Raw genomic sequence first — 21,408 nt, forward strand, 5'->3', positions numbered from 1 at the left:
GGGAGGTGGGAGTGTATAGAGCTTCCTCTGGCTTCCCAGCCTGGGGGTTGGTTTCAGAGGAGGAGAAGGAAGGCAGAAGGAAGTGGGGAGGAAGATGGAGTAAAGGAGGAGGGAGGGAGGGAGGGAAGGAGCAGGGCTAGATGTAGGGGGGAGAGGAGAGGGGAAAAGGGAGAGCCTTATGCTGATAGAAGATAGTTGAAGAAGTTTCCAGACTAAACACAGGCTGATTAAAAATTATCAACTCGGGACTTCCCTGGTGGTCCAGTGGTTAAGAATCCATCTTCCAATGCAGGGGATGCGGGTTCAATCTCTGGTCGATGGCTCACTGCAAGGAAGAGTAGCCTCCGCTCACCGCAGCTAGAGAAAGCCCGCGTACAGCAACAAAGACCTAATGCAGCCACAAGTAAATAAATTAATTTTAAAAAATTATCAACTCACCTTCCTTCCCCTCTGTGAAAAACTGTCTCAATATGTACTTTGTGTGTATTTATCCACATTAAAAAATTGTACGGAGCTCTTCACCTATCAGGTATAAAGGGAACACATAAGATAACAGTTTCTCCTCCCTCCTCAGACCATTTGAAAGCTAATGATTAATAATACTATACATTTATTTAGCAATTAACAATTAACTCAGCCTATTCAAATGCATCATCTCACGTGGCCCTATGAGCACACGATGAGCTGTTATCACCTCTGTTTCAGAGAAGAGAAAACAGAGGACCTCACAGCTGAGGCCACACGGCTGATGGTTGGGACTGCGGGGACATGGGCCCACCTCCAGTGTTTATGCTAATCTCTTTCCCACACCAGAGGTCATTGCCTTTGCCTTGAAATTGGTTGGAAACACGGAGGTCATGTTTATTAAATATGGGTGGCAGAGAGCTAGGTAGCTTAGCTAATCTGAGTGAACACATTTAAGATACATAATTATCTTGCTAGCTGGGATTCTGAGCCAAAGGCTAGATGAAATTTAACAGAGACAATTGTTAGAAGTTATAGCTAGGCACAAGTACAGGGTGGGAAAGACCTGGAGGACCTGGGGGGCTACAAGATTTGCACTGACCAGTAGTATGATATAACTGCTGAAAAAGCCCGTGGAGTTTGGGTTGCAAAACCGCTTTGAGGAATAACTGCTTCATTGTCCTCTATCCTAGACAAATGAGCACACCCAGAACATCTGTGTTCAGTTCTAGAAGCTGCACATGAGAGGGACATTGACAAAAAAGTTGGTATCCAGGGTTGTAACTGGGAGATGATGGGATCTAAAAACATATCATATGAGGAATAGTTGACACAATTATTGGTGAAAAGGTAGCAAGACGGAAGACTAAGGGGCAACATGGTAGTTCCTTTCCAACATTTAAAAGCCTACAAAACAAGTAATAGGCTTATTGAGTGTTGTTCCAGAGAGTAGAATTAGGTCCAGATGGTGTAATAGGTTCAATCATAAAAGGATAAACTGGGAGATCTCCAACACCTCTTTCCAGTTCTGAAATGATATGATTCTCTTACAAAGGATCTATTCCATTTGGGCTTAATATCTTTTTTAACTGAATTATAGTTGAATTACAATGTTGTGTTAATTATTGCTGTATAGCAAAGCGACTCAGTTATACATATATATATTCTTTTTCAAATTCTTTTCCATTATGGTTTATCACAGGATATTGAATGCAGTGCCCTGTGCTATACAGTAGGACCTTGTCGTTTATCCACATCTGGGCTTAATATGTCGATAGACTTCCTAACAGTTAGTCCCTGCCTGATCAGAGAATGCACTGAATCATTTAGTGAATTTTCCATTCCAGGAGTCACTCAAGTGTGGGTATGTCAGGGGCTGTGAAAGGGATCCTTATGTGTGGATGTTAAACTCAATATCTCATGTCCTTCCTAACATTCTATGAAATATTTTTCCAACGCTTGATATAGTCAAGGCATGGTCCTCGCATACAAAGTGTGAGATACAGATGTATACTATTAGCTGTCAATGTATTTTGTCATCACCTATCAGCTCTTACACAATTTACACAAAGAGTCTAGTTTTGTTCCATTGTAACATTACTTTTCAAGATCACTGACGGGCTCTTTGATAGAACTAAAAGGAACTGGCCCCATGCAACTGTAGCATTTCTTTCCTAGCTGTGGATATTTTAATCCACAAGGGGGCAGAATTTGCTTAGCGAGATTAGCCGAGCCTCACCTTATGTTTTTATAATAGTAAAAAGGATTAAAATTGACAAAGAATTATAGACGACCTTGGATTTAAGCTTGAAAAGCACTTTGTTGCCATTTGTGGTTATATGCTAAATTTCACACTGTAGGCATTTAGTTTCCGAGGGCCATGGAAAAAACGGAAATCTTAGAAAATACGATCAGGCATCTGAGAATAACGTCATTAAAGAAATAGAAACACACACTTTAAAAAAATAACTTAAGGTCACTGGTTTAACTTTTTCCAACTGAAATAGGTGTTTACTTTGTCTAAGACCAAAAAAACTTACTTTCACTGCAGAACTTTTATGAAACAAATCAATTACTCGGGTACTGTGACGTATCATCTTCAGAGAGGCGGTGAGGGAAGGAACAAAAATCCATCCCAGGTGGCTTAGAGGGGAGAAATAAGCAGAAGAACCCTCAGGGTCCTTTAAATCTTGATGTTTAGCCTTTGTTTTAGGTTGGTAATTTACTGAATTACAAAACCCTAGAATGCTCTGGTTCTCTGTAATCTAGAATCTCAAGCTTGGGAAGGCCCAGAAGGTCATCTTGGTCATTATCCTGCCTTCAGGTCAATTTCGCATTTAAAACTAATCTGCTAAAACATATGAAGTTGTTCATAGTCTCTCATTATCACTGAGAATCTGAAATCACGGGAAAACTTTTATAAGTTCTTGACAGGTCTGTTAGTATCAAATTGTTTATTATTGTATATCATAAGATACTCAGGAATACTGATTTCTATAGCATTTCCTTAAACGTCGTATCCACCATGCTTCAGACTCTGGGTGCCACAAACTAACGGGAACATTGACAAAATAGTTGGCAGCCAGAGCTGGGTAACCAGGAGTGCACAGTTGTTCAAGCAATGTGAGTAGCACTCCTGTTACCACCCTAGATGGTGCCGGGCTACAGAGGTGAATGACATTGTCTTTTGTCTACGAAGACGTCCCAATAATAGAGAAACAAAAGAGGCACCCAACAAATCCAGTTCAAGGCAGCGTGTGTGATAAATATGAATGTGAGGGTCAGAACATGCTCTAGGATTTACAAGAGGGAGATCACCAAGGCGATCAGGGATGGCTTCATACAAAAGGAAGTATTTAACCTGGGCCTGAAGAATAGGTTGGACTTGTAGCAGCTCTAATTCATAGGTGATGACATCCCAAAGACTGGGAACGGCGGCTTAGGACTGCTTAGGAAACGAGTTGTCAAGCTGACCTCGGTGTTTGGCAGATTAGAACATCACTGTGGACCCTGATCCTGGTGAGGTCTCACAGACTGGTCTGTAGTATTACAAAATCAGCATGTAAGCTCTACCTGCCACTGTCCTACACCTTGGGGTTGGCCATCTGGGAGCAATGGTGTACCCTGATTTCTCCAGTACTAATTGTCAGGGTAAGGCTACCAATCTAGTCTACAGGGGTCACTCTGCTACTAAAAAATATACCAGTTACCCCTCAGAATTCTGTTCTCAGGAGTATAATTGTACATGTCCCGAGCATGTATTCACGTCCACATGTGCAGCACCACACACACGCACACACACACACACCTGTCCAGAGACCCCTACAAGCATGCCCGTGTCAGTATGCAGATCAGACAAGAATGTATGCCTTTGATGCTGAGATTCCAAGAGCTAACCTGTTTCATTGACATGCCTATTTATAGCCTCTATCTCATTCCAAATGCTAAGTCGCTTTCTAAATCTAAATCTTTTATTACCTTCAGCAGAGATTTGACCAGAGGGAGGAAATTAAAAATAGACACAGACTGGCTACTGAGAAAGCAGTAGTCAATTTTTAGGGATTCACAGCAATGGAGACTTGAGATTATGCTTATAATTAAAATCTATTGATAAGTTAAAGCCTCATTTCAGCCTTTAACTTTATCCTTCCTCCTCCACCTTCCCATCAAAGCCAATTACAAAGAGAAGATGCCCAGTCTGAACTTCATCTGTTTCCCTCTCCATCACCCACTCTAGGGACAGACAGAAGAGCCAAGAAACAAAATGACAGTACAAATTGGTCACCCAATATATTTTCTAAAAACTCCCGATGGAGGGCTTCCCTGGTGGCACAGTGGTTGAAAGTCCACCTGCCAATGCAGGGTACACGGGTTCGTGCCCTGGTCCGGGAGGATCCCACGTGCCGCGGAGCGGCTGGGCCCGTGAGCCATGGCTGCTGAGCCTGCGCGTCCGGAGCCTGTGCTCCGCAACGGGAGAGGCCACAGCAGTGAGAGGCCCGCGTACCGCAAAACAAACAAACAAAAAACCCAAAAAACTCCCTATGGAACATTTATCAATAACAGCTAACAATTTTTGAATGCTCATTTTGTGCAAAGCATTGCACTACTCTATTTATATTTATTTTTAATTTAAAAAAAATTTTGGCTCCGTTGAGTCTTCATTGCAGTGCACGGCACGGGCTTCTCATTGCGGTGGCTTCCCTTGTTGTGGAGCACAGGCTCTAGGTGCACGGGCTTCAGTAGTTGTGGCACGTGGGCTCAGTAGTTGTGGCACGTGGGCTCAGTAGTTGTGGCTCACGGGCTCTAGAGTGCAGGCTCAGTAGCTGTGGTGCATGGGCTTAGTTGCTCCGTGGCATGTGGGATCTTCCTGGACCAGGGCTTGAACCCGTGTTCCCTACATTGGCAGGCGGATTCTTAACCACTGCGCCACCAGGGAAGCCCTCAGTTTATATTTATTTCCATTTTTAAACTTCTCAACAATCCTGTGAGGTAAGCACTAGTATTATTCTCATTCTATAGACAAAGATACTGAGGCACAGAGAGATTAATTTGCCCAGATCACACAGTTAGTAAGGAGTAGAGCCATGATTCTAATCCAGGCATGTTATCTGTAACACCCATACTCTTGACGGTGTATTATACTGCCTGTCAGTATATATATATTTAACAAACATTTTATTGCTCTAGAGTTCTGCTGGGATTCTTGTGAATTCCTGCAGACCTTCTCATCATCTTCTTTTCTACTCTTGGTCATATACAGAGATGCTTCTCAATCTTTCTCTAGTATGCTCCCATTTTTACATATATATCAACTCACACTCTTCTTTACTACTATTTGGAATAGATTAAATACTGTAATTAAACAATGGCATTTTAGAGCAGGCCTTTAAAAACTAGACAAGAGGAATGTACTGCTGACCCAAAGAAGGTAGACACAAAAGAGTACATGCTACGTGCTTCTGTTTATACAAGGTACAGGAACAGAAAATTCATCTATTCTGTTAGAAGTCCAGATGGTGGTTACCCTTTGAAGAAGGAGGAATGGGTTGATGGGAACATGGGGAGCCATCCAAGGGGCTGACTAAGTTCTATTTCTAGATTTGGGTGCTTGTTAACTTGGGAGTGTTCGTTTGTGCATTTTAGGTATGTATCTTATACTTCTTTACTAATTTTACCTCTTTCTACATAATAAATCAAACTTATTCCAAAACTTGGCAGTTAAGAGTTTCAAACTCATTCCAAAATTTAGCAGCTTAAAACAACAAACATATTTCATAGTTTCTGTGGGTCAGGAATCTGGGCACAGCTCAGCTGGGTAGCTTTGGCTTAGGGTCTCCCATGAGGTGCAGTAAAACTGTTGGCTGGGGCTGTGGTCTCATCTGGAGGTTTGACTGAGGTAGGGAGACTCCATTTCTAAGCTTACACACGTGGCTGTTGGAAGGTCTCAATCCCTCACTACATGGGCCTCTCCAAAGGGCTGCCTCATCCCATGGCAGCTGGCTTCTCCCAGGGTAAGTGACCCAAAAGAAAGCACAAGAAAGTGTCGAAGATGGAAACTCAGAGGAGACACCTGTTGCCATATTCTTTTGATATTTGTTATAAGTGATTACATTATTCCTGCCCACAATCAGGCAGAAGGAATACTAGGAGGGAGGAATTCTGGAGACAATCTTAGAGGCTGCCTACCACATCCTTTCATAAATATTTAAAAAATTATGCATTAGCTTCCTCTACCTCCCCATTGACAATGATAATCACCGTCTCATAGAATTAAAAATGCTTTAACTATTCACAAGTTTTCTGGTAACCACAACAGCCCTAGGAGTAGGTTATGACATGAATTCTTCATTCTGTTTTATAAAAATGTAATGATAAGCTTGATATTACCACTTTTATGTCTGCATAGCACTTTTTAGATTTCACAGTTCTTTCCCATATATATTTTGAGTTTTGTTATGCAGAGTAGGTGGGAATTGTAGTTTAGTGTTAGTTTATCTGAAAGTACTCTGCAATCATAAAAATGCTTTATAATATTAACAATATCTAACATTCATTGAGTGCTTATTATATGCCAGTTACCGTATGCTGAGGAATACATACATATATATACATTATATATATATAAATTCATTTAATCACTTAACCCTATGAAGCACGGTTTACCTCATCTTACAGAGCAAAACCTAAGACTCAGAGAGGTTAAGTAATTTGCTAAGATCTCAAAGTTAATAATTTCAACTCAGTCTGACTTCAGACCTCCCATGCTCTACAAAATGATATAAACTATACTCTTCACATCATTCCGGTAACACATTTTCCTGGAATATGTCACGGGGAAATGTTTACAGAAGCTGTGCCATCCTAATATCATGGGGGCAAAAAGAAATCATCTTCAAAGATTATGGCAGGTAGAATGTGGAAGACAGTAATTCCCCCAAATGGCATTTGTATCCAAGATTCAAGAATATAATCCTCCTGCCAATGCAGGGGACATGGGCTTGATCCCTGATCCGGGAAAAGCCTGCATGCTGCAGAGCAACTAAACCCGTGTGTCACATCTACTGAGCCCATGCACCACAACTACTGAGCCCACGCGCCTAAGGCCCGTGCTTCACAACAAGAGAAGCCACCACAATGAGAAGCCCATGCACCGCAACAAAGAGTAGCCTCTGCTCGCCACAACTAGAGAAAAACCCGAGCGCAGCAACAAAGACCCAACGCAGCCAAAAATAAAATTAATTAATTTAAAAAAAAAGGATATGGTCTTTCTCCAAGAGGCTGATGCTACTGACCTATTATCATTTGGCTAAAGTGCTGGAATATATTCTTACTAATATGCTCATGAAAAGGTGACCATTCATTACCATTTAACACAGATTCTTATTTATTTTTTTTCTTACATGGCTTAGTGGTTTTTTTTTTAACATCTTTATTGGCATATAATTGCTTTACAATGGTGTGTTAGTTTCTGCTTTATAACAAAGTGAATCAGCTATACATATACATATATCCCCATATCTCCTCCCTCTTGTGTTTGCCTCCCACCCTCCCTATCCCACCCCTCTAGGTGGTCACAAAGCACCGAGCTGATCTCCCTGTGCTATGCGGCTGCTTCCCACTAGCTATCTATTTTACATTTGGTAGTATATATAAGTCCATGCCACTCTCTCACTTTGTCCCAGCTTACCCTTCCCCCTCCCCGTGTCCTCAAGTCCATTCCCTATATGTGTAACACAGACTCTTTTAAAAGGGCTTATAAATCACTACTGAATTAGATAAGTTCTTAAGGACTGCAATAAGCTTTCATATGCTTCCTACATCAAGTATGTGAGCAGAACTACAATCAGGCTTAGCTCATGCTTCACAAGAAACATCTCAGAGCTTCTCTTCTCCCAGAGACAGAGAATGGCAATAAAAATCTGGACCTTGATCTGTGTGCTACGTAATGATGGTATACAGCTAAATCGGCTAACCCAGACTTCAACTTCTCATGTTGAGGTGGCAAGAAGAGACCTAGCGTTGCAGTCTGGCTCCCTACACCCAATATACATCCCTGCAGAAAATGTCAGGTCTCAGCAAGGGAGGATTTACAGTGCCAAACAATTTCCCCTAGCTTTACTTCCTTCCTCTCACTCACCCACACCCAAATGACTCAAATGGCTGCTTCACGCTCACTTATCCTTTCATTCACTCCTGTATTTATTCAAATGACCTAATGATGAGTCTTGGCTTTGGCTCGCCAGAGGATTGACTTCCAGAGGATCTTTGCATTTTCACCAGTGCAGCAAACAGGTTCTGGCTGACCTCCCTTTCTCCCTGCCTACTCCATGCTTACAAGAGAGGGGTGGAGACCCGGTAATCATCCAAGGGCTTTTGGTGGCTTCCAAATTTAATTAACTATTGGCATCACTTAAAAGTGATTTCTTGATTCTAAACTTTTTGGAATAATGTGATAAGCATATGGTAAACATTCAAACAGAACAAAATGGTCCACAGTGAAAGGTAAGTCTGTTGCCCACACCTAGCCCTCAGTTTCCCTCCTACAGGTAACACTTGTTACCAGTTCCTGTGCATTCAGTGTCTCACACTTGACTCCTGGCTTGGTTGCTATGGAATATTAGGTTGGATACAGTTTTCTCAATTCCGAAAGGCATTGCTCCAGGTTGGATACAGTTTTCTCAATTCTGAAAGGCACTGCTCCATTCACTTCTGGCTTCCAGAGTCTCTGTTAAGAAGTCTGATGCCAGTTTTAATTCCAATCTTTCATAAGTGACTTCTTTTTTCTCTCTGAAAGTTTTTAGGGTTTTATCTTCATCCTTGGAGTTGTCAAATTTTGCTAAGATGGGTTTTGGATTGTACGTCTTTTTTTTTTTTCCCCATTCATTTATTGTTAGTAATCTGAAAGCTCATTTAAATGTAAGGCAATGTTATTATACTATTTAAAGATAATTCCTTCTATTTTCACTTCTTCCTCTTTGTATACATATGTGTTAGATGTTGGACCTCCTGGGTTGATCCCCTCATTTTCTTACCTTTTTCTCATGTTGTTTGAGTTGTTCCGAGAGTTCTTTTCAAAGGATCTCTTAGAGGTCATTAAAATCAGCAACTCAAATACATTTAGTACATACTCCTTTCTGGTTATATAACCTGACAAGTTCCTTACCTTCTCTGTGCCTCAGTTTTCTCATCTATAAAATGGGGGAAATAATTGTACCCAACTCATGGGCATTTAATGAGGATTGTTGATTTATACACACTACTATATATAAGATAGATAACTAATAAGAACCTACTGTATAGCACAGGGAACTCCACTCAATATTCTGTAATGGCCTATATGGGAAAAGAATCTAAGAAGAATAGATATATGTATATGTATAACTGATTCACTTTGCTGTACACCCGAAAGTAACACAACATTGTAAATCAACTATACTCCAATAAATTTTTTTTAAAAAAGATATTGTATATATATATATATATACACAATGGAATACTACTCCCTAACTATAAAAAAAAACCATAAAAAAGAATGAAATTTTGCCATCTGCAGCAACATGGATGGACTTGGAGAGCATTATGCTATGTGAAATAAATCAGAGAAAGATAAATACTATATGATACTGCTCATAAATGGAATCTAAAAAATACAACAAACTAGTGAATATAACATAAAAGAAGCAGACTGACAGATATGGAGAACAAATCAGTGGTTACCAGTGGCGGGGGAAGGGCATTATAGAGGTGGGGGAGTGGGAGGTACAAACTGTTGGGTAGAAGATAGGCTCAAGGATGTACTGTACCACATGGGGAGTATAGCCATTATTTTGTAATAACTGTAAATGGAAAGTAACCTTTAAAATTGTATAAAAATTTTTTTAAATTTTAAATTAAAAAAATGAGGATTAAAGCATGTAATGAGGATTACGTTAGTTTAAATACATGCCTGGTACATAGTAAATGTTCAATAAATATTGTCATTATTATTATTAATCTGTTCCTTTTGCATAACATTCTACAATTTCTTCCCTTATGTCCCTTAGGATTTTGATCATAGGGCTCCTTGCACAGTCTCTGTTTCTATTCGTTTTCCTCTTACTTTTCTCAAATGTCTCATGTTAGGGAGAGAGACATCAAAAAGCTCTTTGGAAGTGCTGTGAGCCAACAGGGCTTTTTGTGCCACGGATTGCTCTGTAGGCTTTTTCACTGCGGGATTCCCAAATGTCAGCATCCAGAGGCTTTTTCTTTGAAGCTGTTCTCTTTCTCCAGAGAATTCTCAAGTCACCCATCTGTCAGTGGGAGGTGAGTAATGGCTGCCAGTGATCTCTGAGCTGGGTGGCCAGGGGGTCGGAGGGATAGTCCTGTTCAGAATGCAAATCCAACAGCCTCAGAGAAAAGGCCTCCAGACCTTGACTTTGGGAAGCCCCATGTTTACAGTTTGGCCCTTTGCTCTTTGCTGTGTCTGATGTCTCTGTTTCTCCAAACTCCCTTCTCCTGTAGGGTGGGGGAGGAGTTGGGGCTTCTCTGTGGAGGGTGCGGAAGGAGAAACTTAGATCTTTTTAAACAGACTGTCACCTGATCCCCCAGCGTTAAGAACATGCCTTAGCTCATCTTTTTGCTCCACGAGCCGGCTGCCCTCTACAAGCAGCAGGTTTCGGCCACGGGGACCTGGTGAGTCAGTTCTTCCCTTCATCCAAATGTTTGTCGACATTTCTCTTTCCCCTCAATTTCCTCCCCTATTCTCTTGACCTTGGTGGATTTACAGCCGTTTTATTCCTTTACTTTCATCTTAATGGGATTTGGGGAGGAAACAGAGAAAAACACCTGTGTTTAACCCAATAGGGGATTGGGGGCGGGGAGCAAGCATTGTCTTGCCCTAGACATTTTCTCTGCTCCATGTTTGAGACCAACTAACAACTTGATAACACCTGTGGCTTTTTATCCTCCCACTTCTCCTGTTCAACAGATAGTCATCTTTGCAGGGTGTGTCCCTTGACTGTGACACTGCTATCTAACCCTGTGCCCGATGGGACAGTCCTTTGGGAACAGAGCTGCGCGTCCTTTTCCTCAGGCTGCTCACGTTGGTGTTGGCGACAGGATGGTCACACCCCTGCTGGAAAGTATTTCTGCTGCAACCTCCTTTGTTCAGCCTGATAGGAAAGGAGAAAGGACGCTTCTGTCTTCTCCATTGGACCTTGCCGGAAGAGCAGGGTACCAGAACAATGTGAAAGCAAGTCTTATCTTGTTTTTTCTCTCCTCCCTCCCTCCCTCTCTTCCTCCCTTCCTACCTTCCTTCCCTCCTTCCTGTTCACCAGGCATGTTGTATTTCAACTATTTTGGTTCAGAGTGGGGAAAAATGAATCAAGGTTTTCAGAACACATTGAAGCAGTACAGAAACCCTGGGGATAAAGCCATCCTGCCCAACATAAAAGCAGCCCTGTTCTGCCCAGCACCCTCCTTCCTCCGCCCTCACCTCTTTTGCTGCGTTTGCAGCTTAGAAACCCTATGAGAGGCCGAGGCCCTCCTAGGAAAAATATTTGTTTAAAGTTCTCATTTTCTCTGTGGTCTTTAAAAGCCACTGTGGTTCTTAGTCCCGGAATCAGCTTTTCTGGGCATATCACACTGGTCTCCATCTGTGACCTTTCTAGGGGCATGAACTCTACAGAACTCTAGCAGAGATCTGAAGATTTTTGTTCAGGAGAAATTGGTGGCGAGCCCTGCAAGGAGCTGCTTGGGACATGCAAGCAGATTTCCTTGACCACTAGCTCCTGTGTCAACCAGGGAACCAACAGCGAGAGCATGTATGACGTCCCCACTGTGCACGGGGATTTTATGAGAGATACGAGAGTAGGATTAACACAGGATTCCTGATTCCTGCTCTCAAGGAGCATCCAATATAGTTGTAAGTGGTGTGCAAGAATCAGAATACCATGAGACAGTACAAAATCGGCAAATCCTGGGAATTCCCTGGCAGTCCAGTGGTTAGGACTCCACATTCTCATTGCTGAGGGCCCAGGTTCAATCCCTGGTTGGGGAACTAGGATCCCACAAGCCGTGCGGCGAGGCCAAAAAGAAAAACCAAAAAACGAAACAAACAAAACCCCCCAAATGGGCAAATCCTGTAAAGTCTCAGGAGCTCAGAGGAAAGAGTAACCTAGGGATGGTGACAATCAGTAGAGGAAGTAACCCCTGTGGTCTGAAGGATCGCAGCATTTCAGTAGGTAGGACGGGTGACAGGTACAGGGGAACTTTGCCAGGTAGACAGTTGGGAGTAGAGTAGTGCTGGTTGTTTGGGTGGGAGTGACATGATCACTCAAGGTTGAGTTGCAAGGGAAAGACAAGAGGAGGGCACAAGTCATGTGCGGCGAGATTCAGGATACGGAAGCTTCTAGAGAAATACTACTTAAACTGGCCCTCAGAGAACAGCTCTAATTTTTCTTTTGATTGTTTTTAGTTTAACAGTAGTCTCAGGTTTTAGCAACAGTTTTCCCGCCTGACCTGGTTTACTGTTCTCTAATCCAGAAGCAGATGGAGACTTAATTTTGCCCGCTCTCCACCCCGCAAACCCCTCTTAAATCTCCAGGCTTTTGCTGGGCTGTAGTGTCACAGGTGAGTAAATCGAGATAGAAAGGAATTTAGATATATTTCATTCAGCACCACAGGCCTATCTGGCAGCAGAGGCCTGAACTGTCCAATCCCCACTTTTCTGGATCGTGCCTCTGAAATAACCTAGCAGGCATCTGCCCATATCGTTTTTAGGATATCTGGGGGTCTGAACATGACAAAACCCACCCCTTTCCATGACCCACAAGAAGTTGCTCACTCTCTATTGCCTCACCTTCCCTGCCTGGAAAATCTCTCTCCCTCTCTCATGGAAACAGCCCAGGTAGGTGGCTTTGCCTAAACAACATGGCTTTCTCTTATCCCCTTTCCCATAGTACTCAACAGACACCTATTAGAGTCTTTGTATTTCGTTGTGCCTGAGTATTTGTCCGTCTCTTCTCCCACTAGACATTAGGCTTCCCAGGCAGGGGCAGCTTTGTGCCCATCTTTGTGGTTACACAGTGCTTGCCACAAAACAGGCCTTCAGTGAAACGGAGCTAATTTTTCAGAGGGACATGCAAGTTCTCTGGGAAGCTCATCTGAAAGCATTAATTTATTCATCATCTCTCCGTTCATTAATTAAATACTTGCAGCTTTCTACAACTGAGCCAGGTTTATGACGATAATAGTAAGGAAAACAGAATTAGTCTCTTCCCTCATGAAGCTTATATTTGTGTGATAAAGACTCACAGGAATAAAAGAAAAATACTTAATCATAAGTATTAAGTTATATTAAACGTGATCAATTAAATAGAATTAAATAAAATCTGTAAAAGTAAAAAATGTTTCAAAGGAAAAGTACAGGAAGCTATGAACATATATAATTCCTTTTTTTTTTTTTTGCAGTACGCAGGCCTCTCACCGTTGTGGCCTCTCCTGTTGCGGAGCAACCCGCGTCCCCTACATCAGCAGGCGGACTCTCAACCACTGCACCACCAGGGAAACCCTATAATTCCATTTTGAAATATACTTTGAGTTCTTAATATTCCACACAATTATATTGTTTGGATTATAGTAGAATTCTTCTTCCTTTTAAAACCTTTCCTTAATTTGTTCAAGCACTTTTTGAACTGTATTTATAGACTGTTCTACCCCTTGAGATAATGACTTCTCTTCCATTTTGGTAAATAAGACTCTTGTGTAGGGAAGGGGAGGGTTGAGAGGAACATTTAAAAATCAGAGCTAAACCTTCCTGGAGAGGAGGAGTGATAGTAATTCTACACAAACTCCTTTAGAAAACAGAGAAGGAGGGAACACTTCCCAAAACATGTTATCAGTATTACTCTGGTCTGGAAAACCAGATAAAGATATTATACACATGCAAAAGAAAATCAGACCAATATCCCTCATGAACATTGATGCAGTCAGCTCTTAACAAAATCAGATCATGCAATATATACAGAGAATAATGCATCAGATCAAGTGGGTTTTATCCTCAGAATGTAAGATTGATTTAACATTAAAAAATCAATCATAGTGGGCTTCCCTGGTGGCACAGTGGTTGAGAGTTTGCCTGTCGATGCAGGGGACACGGGTTCATGTCCCTGTCCGGGAAGATCCCACATGCTGCGGAGCGGCTAGGCCCGTGAGCCATGCCCGCTGAGCCTGCGCGTCCGGAGCCTGTGCTCCGCAATGGGAGAGGCTACAACAGTGAGAGGCCCACGTAACGCAAGAAAAAAAAAAAAAAATCATAGTAATCTCCCATATTTATAGAAGAGGAGAAAAGAAATGGCATTTCAGTAGATGAAGAAAAAGAATTTAACAAGTTCAACACCCACTTATGATAAAAGAAAAAAATTATTGGCTAACCAGGAAAAAGGGAACGTCTTAACAAAAAAACAAAAACAAAATAGAACTACAGTGGGAAGTCTGCAGCCCAAAAGAGGGTCCTCACCTGACCATGCTGGCACCCTGATATCAGACTTTCAGCCTTCAGAATTGTTAGAAATAAATTTCGGTTGTTTTTTTAAAAAATAGAACTACAAGTAAAAAAGTGAACATTACTTAAAAATTTAATCTTCAATGACCTTTTTTGCAAATTAAGTCATAAAATGTAGAGGTGAGAGGAACCTTGTGGAACTTCTATGCTAATAGCTCTTTTTTTTTTTTTTTAATGGCACTACGCCACGTGGGATCTTATTTCCCCTACCAGGGATTGAACCCTCAGTAGTGAAAGCGCAGAGTCCTAGCCACTGGACCCCCAGGGAGTTCCCACTAATAACTCATTTTATTGATCACTTCCTAAGAACCCTACGAACATTATCTTATTTAATCCTTAAAACCACTCTATAAAATAGTTTCAATTTTTATTCCCATTTTACAGATGATGAAACTGAGGCTTGGAGATATCAAATAAAGTGCCTAAGGAAATGCAACTAGTAAATGGCACAGCCAGTATTTGAACCATGGGTCTGTCATTTGGCATTCGTGGTCAGTACTCATTTAGCCACTTTACCTTATAAACTAAGCAACTGAGTGTTGGGTCACACTGATGCAGGTTACTGGCAAATTTAGGACTAGAACCCAGGCCTTCTGACTCCAGGGGCACTAAGTGTTACTTTCACATCTAATCCTCCCACTCCCTCCTTTTCAATAAAACACACGTTATTCCTCCTTGGAAGCTCCAGGCCCAAAATACTAGAGAAATAAATATAATTTAGAGAGCCAAGAATTGCATTTCATCTCCTGCTTTGTTTAGCATTCAAAACCACTAAGCCACATAGAAGACTCTGCCCACGGTCAGAAAAGAGCAACTTAAAGCAGGATTGAGAGGAATCCTCCCTTCATAGGAATGCAGATGGTGAGAAAGGAAATGTATTAAAGGGAAAAGGAGGTAAAGAAAGTTAGGGGTGAGGGTAGAGAATGCTCATGGTTTTCATCTCTCAGAGATTTGAAACTCTGCCCCCCACCCCCGCCCCAAGAACAGAGGAATGCAGACGGTGTAAGTGCCCCAGGAGACCTCAAACTGGCCCTTCTGTGACAAAGATCAGTTCCCATCTTCCTACTCACAGCCCCCAGGACTCCTTAGAACCACCTGAGAGGTGCTGGGAAGTGGTCCCAAGGGCATCAAGGCTCTGGAGCTTTGCTCTGCCCTCTGGAAAGGTTTGGCAAAGATAAAAAGAAAGAAAACTTCTTTGCAGTTCAAGAAATGTGAATTAAGAAGAGAAATGGTATGGGCTGGATGGTGTTGAAACAGGTCAGGAGGGAGAAGAACAATTGTCAGCATCCTTCCTTTTAGATGGGCTGAAGTTCCCTAAATGGTGCTCTCATCCGGACAGAAAGGAGCCCACCTTCCCTGTCTGGCGCCACCCATCGTGAGCAGCATCATTCCTGTGTCCCGCACTACATGGAGGAATGTGGAGCAAGCATTTTGAAGGATGAGCACTGAGCTGTTGAAAACGGTTGCAGATTTGTTTCCAAATTATAGCATATTTTCAAAATAGAGGAAATTAGAACGAAGGAAGTAAAAACCACCCATTTCTTATATCATCCAGAGACAACCACCGAATTCATCCAGAATTTTATTTTTACTTTTGTTAAAATACTTTTTATTTTTTAACAAAATAATAGTGTATCTATAATGCTCATAAAAACAGTGATCTCCCCCTCCACACTTTACTTCCCAATTTTTGTTCCCCAGGGGCAATCACTCTGAATTATTCTAGCTATTTCTCTGTCATATCCCTTTATTAAAAAAAAAAAAGTTAGATATTATCTGCTGACTTTCTCCTACGGAAGATGAAAGTTTATACTCTCGTTTCCTTCCCACTCCTTGCCTCTCAAATACACACTTCCCCTCCAGCAATGATCACAGTGGAGTTATATCACATTTCAATATGTGTATTCGCATATATATTATTGTGACTGTGCAAATACTACTCACAACTGAGCCATGCAATTAATTCTGATTACATTTTCTTTATTGTATGATTTTTTAATATTAAATGCTGTTAATATTGAAAAAAAGAAAGAAAAGAAAATGGTTGCAGAAAAAAAAAGTAGTTCAGGAGTCAGAAAATATTCACAAATCTAAAACTTGGTTGAAAGTTGTTTCTAAACACATCATGGTACACATGTGCATATGATCTTTACTCGGAGCAGAAAAAGTGTGCCTAAGATCTGCAAAATCTTTGTTATTCTTCCCCAGGTGGATTTCAAAACTAATGTACATCATTCCAAAGTAGGATGGATGGACGAGATTGTTCTTCCTTCCCCCAAAATAGTTTGATCATTTAGTTTTTGTTCCTTGTTCTCCTTCCTCAAATGCAAAGGAATAGGGGCTTCCCTGGTAGCGCAGTGGTTAAGTATCCGTCTGCTAATGCAGGGGACACGGGTTCGAGTCCTGGTCTGGGAAGATCCCACACGCTGTGGAGCAACTGAGTCCGTGCGCCACAACTACTGAGTCTGCGCTCTAGAGCCCACGAGCCACAACTACTGAGCCCCCGTGCCTAGAGCCCCATGCTCTGCAACAAGAGAAGCCCCCGCTCGCCGCAACTAGAAAAAGTCCGCGCAAAGAAATGAAGACCCAACACAGCCAAAAATAAATAAATAAAATATCATTTTAAAAAAAACATAAAGGGATAGAAATTTCAATTGCCCCATCGGTTGCATTAAGAAATATTTCCTGGTAGCCACAGAGGTTAGAAAATAAATATGGAAAAGAATATTTTGAGTCTTGGAGGTAATTCTTAACTCCTCTTAGTTTAATTTTATGTATTTAAGATTAGAAGCAAAACAAAACAAACAAAGGACAGTAACAATAAAACAAGCCCCCACTTACTTCCTCCAAAGTCTTAAAATAGTAATTTTAAACACAGCGTGGAGAGTGGTCACCCAAGCGGGCTTGGGTCAGGCTGAGTCCTGATCCTGCCTTTCACTGGCCAACACTATGTGGCCTTAAGATCCTTAAACTTGTCTAGACCTGATTTTATTATCTGTAAATTATATAGTAGTAGTCCCTTTTCCACAGGGCTTTTATATAGTAGTAGTCCCTTTTCCACAGGGCTTTTGTAAGGATTAAACAAAGGAACGCTTGTTTTAAAGCACATGAATGCTTTAAAATATGAAATATGAAATATGTCTTCGCTGCTATTATAAATAGTACAAAAGTGGAAAGAAAGTAGTCATTCTAGGGAGAGGGAGGACATATATGTAAGAAACTTCTGAGGAAGGAGCAAAATTGACCCTAGGTACTGAGGCAGGGCCTCTGCTAGGACAAACAGCACCTTTTTTGAGCAAATGGCAGAAAGACGATTTATATCTTTCTGTGGGCTGATTTGTTCTGATGCCAGGGCACATGGCTGGTGAGTGGGCAGCAGCTCTTATTAAGGGACTCAGCAAAGGAATGATTACTCTGGGGAATTGTCGAAGACAAATACATCACGATCCCACTTATTTGTGGGATAGGGAAAGCTTTTTGGAGCGTTGCTGTGGAGAAGGCTATTTCCTAAATAACAGCTTCTCCAATATTTCCTATTTCTCTGTGGGCTCTCAGGTTATAATTGCGGACTAAGGAATTCCAGAGTTGTTGGGATGACCTGGAAATATGTTCAGGGTAAGATGAGAAATTTCCAGGAACTTCAGCATACAGTTGACGGGACCTAATGACTGGATATGAGCTGCAAAAGCAGGATAGGGCCAGGCCAGGAAAACGTTGCCTGACATACTAAGAAGACTGGAGTATTATCCTTGATGCATAGGTAATAGGAAGCCATAAGAGTTTTTAAGCAGGAGTGTTTCATGCTAAATTTATACTGTAGCATGAGAACTCTGTTTACCTGTGTGACAAATGGACCCTGCAAGGGGAGGGCTTGGTTCATGGAGGCTGGGTGCCATAAATCCATGAGCAGCAATAAATAAATTAACAGCTTTTGACCTTGTGAAAATTTTCCTTTCTCCTTATTCGCCTTGAGGACAACAGAATACCTGAGAAACTTGTCAAACATCCTTGTAATGTTTGTACTGACATTCTCCAAAGTAAAGTATTTCTATGAAAATGGCAATCCTGACTTATAATATCTGTAAACTACATGCATGTAAGGTCAAGGCTAAGGACTGAAAGTTAATGTCCCAAGAGGGAAGAACAGTGAAAAAAAAAAAACAAAAAACCTGAATGAGGTGTCTGTCATAGATATTTTTCAGGAATGTGGGATGGGTATTGAATTGTTTGAAGCAAGATGATTACCTAGGTTTTCATTTCCAATGTAACAGTTCATGGCTGGAACCTAGCTTATTACTTTCAAACAATACATCTGAAATGTAGGCCCGAAATGTAACTTTAATAACTTGCCATAAGTGGAATCTTACTTATGGGCTGGCTGGCTAACAGCCTCTGGTTTTAGGTGTTACAGGCTGCCAACACAGACTGACAGGGTTTATCCTCATTCCAGGTAAGCAGACCTCCGGTGCTCAGTTGCCTGAGCCCCAGAGAAGTTTCCAGCAACTCTTCTTTACTAGAGAACCAAATTAACTTCCCATGTTGGAATGTTGAATTTTCCTTGCAGTCCTCTGTTTTAAAGTTCACCGAGTGGTATCAAATTCAGAGGAAAGCATCTCAGAGGGAGGGAGGGGGAGGAAGTGAGAGAGGAGGAAGGCTGGCCGAGCCTGCAGGGTCCCAGAGGGGAGATGGCCATCTCCTAAGAATAAACTGTTTCACCAGAGGCTGTGCTGGGGACATCTGCTGGCTGTTTGCTTTGGACAGAGCCGGCCAAGAGGTCTCAGGGTTAGTGGTCCCCAGAGATCCCGAGTGGCCCCAACCTAGCAGCCCGGCTCCCTGAGCAGCTGCCTGAGCCTGCAGCCTGTTGCTTGAGGCTGCCCTGCGATTTCCGGAATTTTACAGAAGGGGGAAGGCCGAGCCCCAAGACGGCTCTGAGGGCAGCCACCCTCGCGGGGTCCAGCTCCTAGCAAACAAAGAAGTCAGATGGGCGCACGGAGCTGGAGCTGCCGGGCTTCTGCTCTGTGATTGAAGCCACGTGGGCTGCAGGTTTTCGCGCCCCGGCCCAAATGCCGGGGAGCCTGCGGCCTCCTTCTCTCTGTTTCCACAGTCAGATGCTCTAAGGGCTCTAGACCCCCAGTATCGCAGCAGAAAGAGCAGTAAGTTGCTTCCTCTTTTTCTTTTTTTTTTTTAAATGTAATGAACGTAATGTAATTCCACCCCCTTCCCCATCCCCAAATGACTAGAAACCCCCAGGGACCCATGGGCCTCTGCCTCGAAGCACTCTCCTAGATTTCCCTACCTACAGGAGACCTCAATTCCCTCGCATAAACCAGCAAGGAGGGGTGGGTTTTTGTTTCTGTTGTTGTTGATGATGTGGGAGGGGGTGGTGAGGCATATTTATCAAAATAGCATAAGATACACAGTAACCTTTTTTTTTTTTTTTTTGTGGTGTGTGGGCCTCTCACTGTTGTGGCCTCTCCCACAATAACATTTTTAAAGTTTAAAACTTTATGAAGTTCTAAGACTAATACATAACTGTAGTCTCACTATAAAAAAAAAAAAAAGGAAACACTTCAAGGCTTCCCCCAACCCATTCTTTTTAATTCTCCTCCTCTCCCCCAGGTAATTCATAAAAGCTATTACTTTGGGAATTCCCTGGCGGTCCAGTGGTTAAGGCTCCATGCTTCCACTGCATGGGGCACAGCAGGTTCGAGGCCTGGTTGGGGAACTAAGATCCTGCATGCCATGCGGCGCGGGCAAAAAATATATATATATTACTAATTTTATGAATATTCTAGATTTCTTCTTTCCAGGTTGAAGTCCCACATTTCACCTTTGGGGTCTCCATAGATCCAGGAAGGGGCATGTCGAGAAGCCAGTAGAGGCTCCTGGCAACCTATTTCCTGTGTGGGAGCACGGCTGAGTTCTAGGTGGTCTTATTTCTAGCTCCTACTCCCCAATATTTTTGCAAGCTGCCTAAATGTTAGGGAACCATTGACGGAAACTGCCTGCCACGGCCAGGCAGGATAATATAGTAACGACTTGCATAAGTTATCTCACAACAGGAGGTCCCTGACAAGCCGGAAGAATTCGGGAGGGGCCAAAAGGAGGCAGGAGATGCCAGCCCATAATATGCCCTGCCAACCTCCCAGAAACCCTTACAGTGGAAACCATCTTGACTGAGAGATGCGCACGCCACCAGGAATCGGACCAAATATGGGCACAGGCAAGATGACTGGCCAGAGACAACCCAGAAAGCTAACCCCATTACCATAAAGCCTGAGACTGAGAGCCACACAGCTGAGGAGTTCTCCTGGGTTCCCTTACCCTGCTGTTCTCCCCCCGGGCACCCCTTCCCAATAAAGTCTTTTGCTTTGTCAGTATGTGTCTCCTCGGACAATTCATTTCTGAGTGTTAGACAAGAGCCCACTCTGGGGTCCTGGAAGGGATCCCCCTTCCAGTAACAAAAGGGCAGGACCCATGTCTCACTGTACCTATGTGGAAGAAGGGATACTGGCCATGGAATCACAACACGTGGACCTTAGTTCCCTACAACCTAGTCATTCTCCCCAACCCTCACTGCCCACCTCTGTGAAATGGGGATAACACCACTGTAGTGACAGACCTGAAGGTGGCCCGCATGCCCCCACCTCCTGGTGTTCATGTTTTTGTGTAATCACCAGCCCTTGAGTGTAAGTGAGACCTGTGACTTTCTTCTAACCAATAAACATGGCCAAGGTGATGATGGGCTGTCACTCATGATTATGTTAAATTACAAAGAACTCCCTCCTAGTGGACTGGAGTTAGAAGCACTCCTGCTGGCCTTGAAGAACAAGCTGCCATGTCGTAAGCTGCCTATGGAGAACGGCCCATGATAGGGACCTGGGGGTTGTCTCTGACCCACA

This window comes from Neophocaena asiaeorientalis, unplaced genomic scaffold (assembly GCF_003031525.2).
Source record: "Neophocaena asiaeorientalis asiaeorientalis breed wild unplaced genomic scaffold, Neophocaena_asiaeorientalis_V1.1 scaffold308, whole genome shotgun sequence".
Taxonomy (NCBI): Eukaryota; Metazoa; Chordata; class Mammalia; order Artiodactyla; family Phocoenidae; genus Neophocaena; species Neophocaena asiaeorientalis.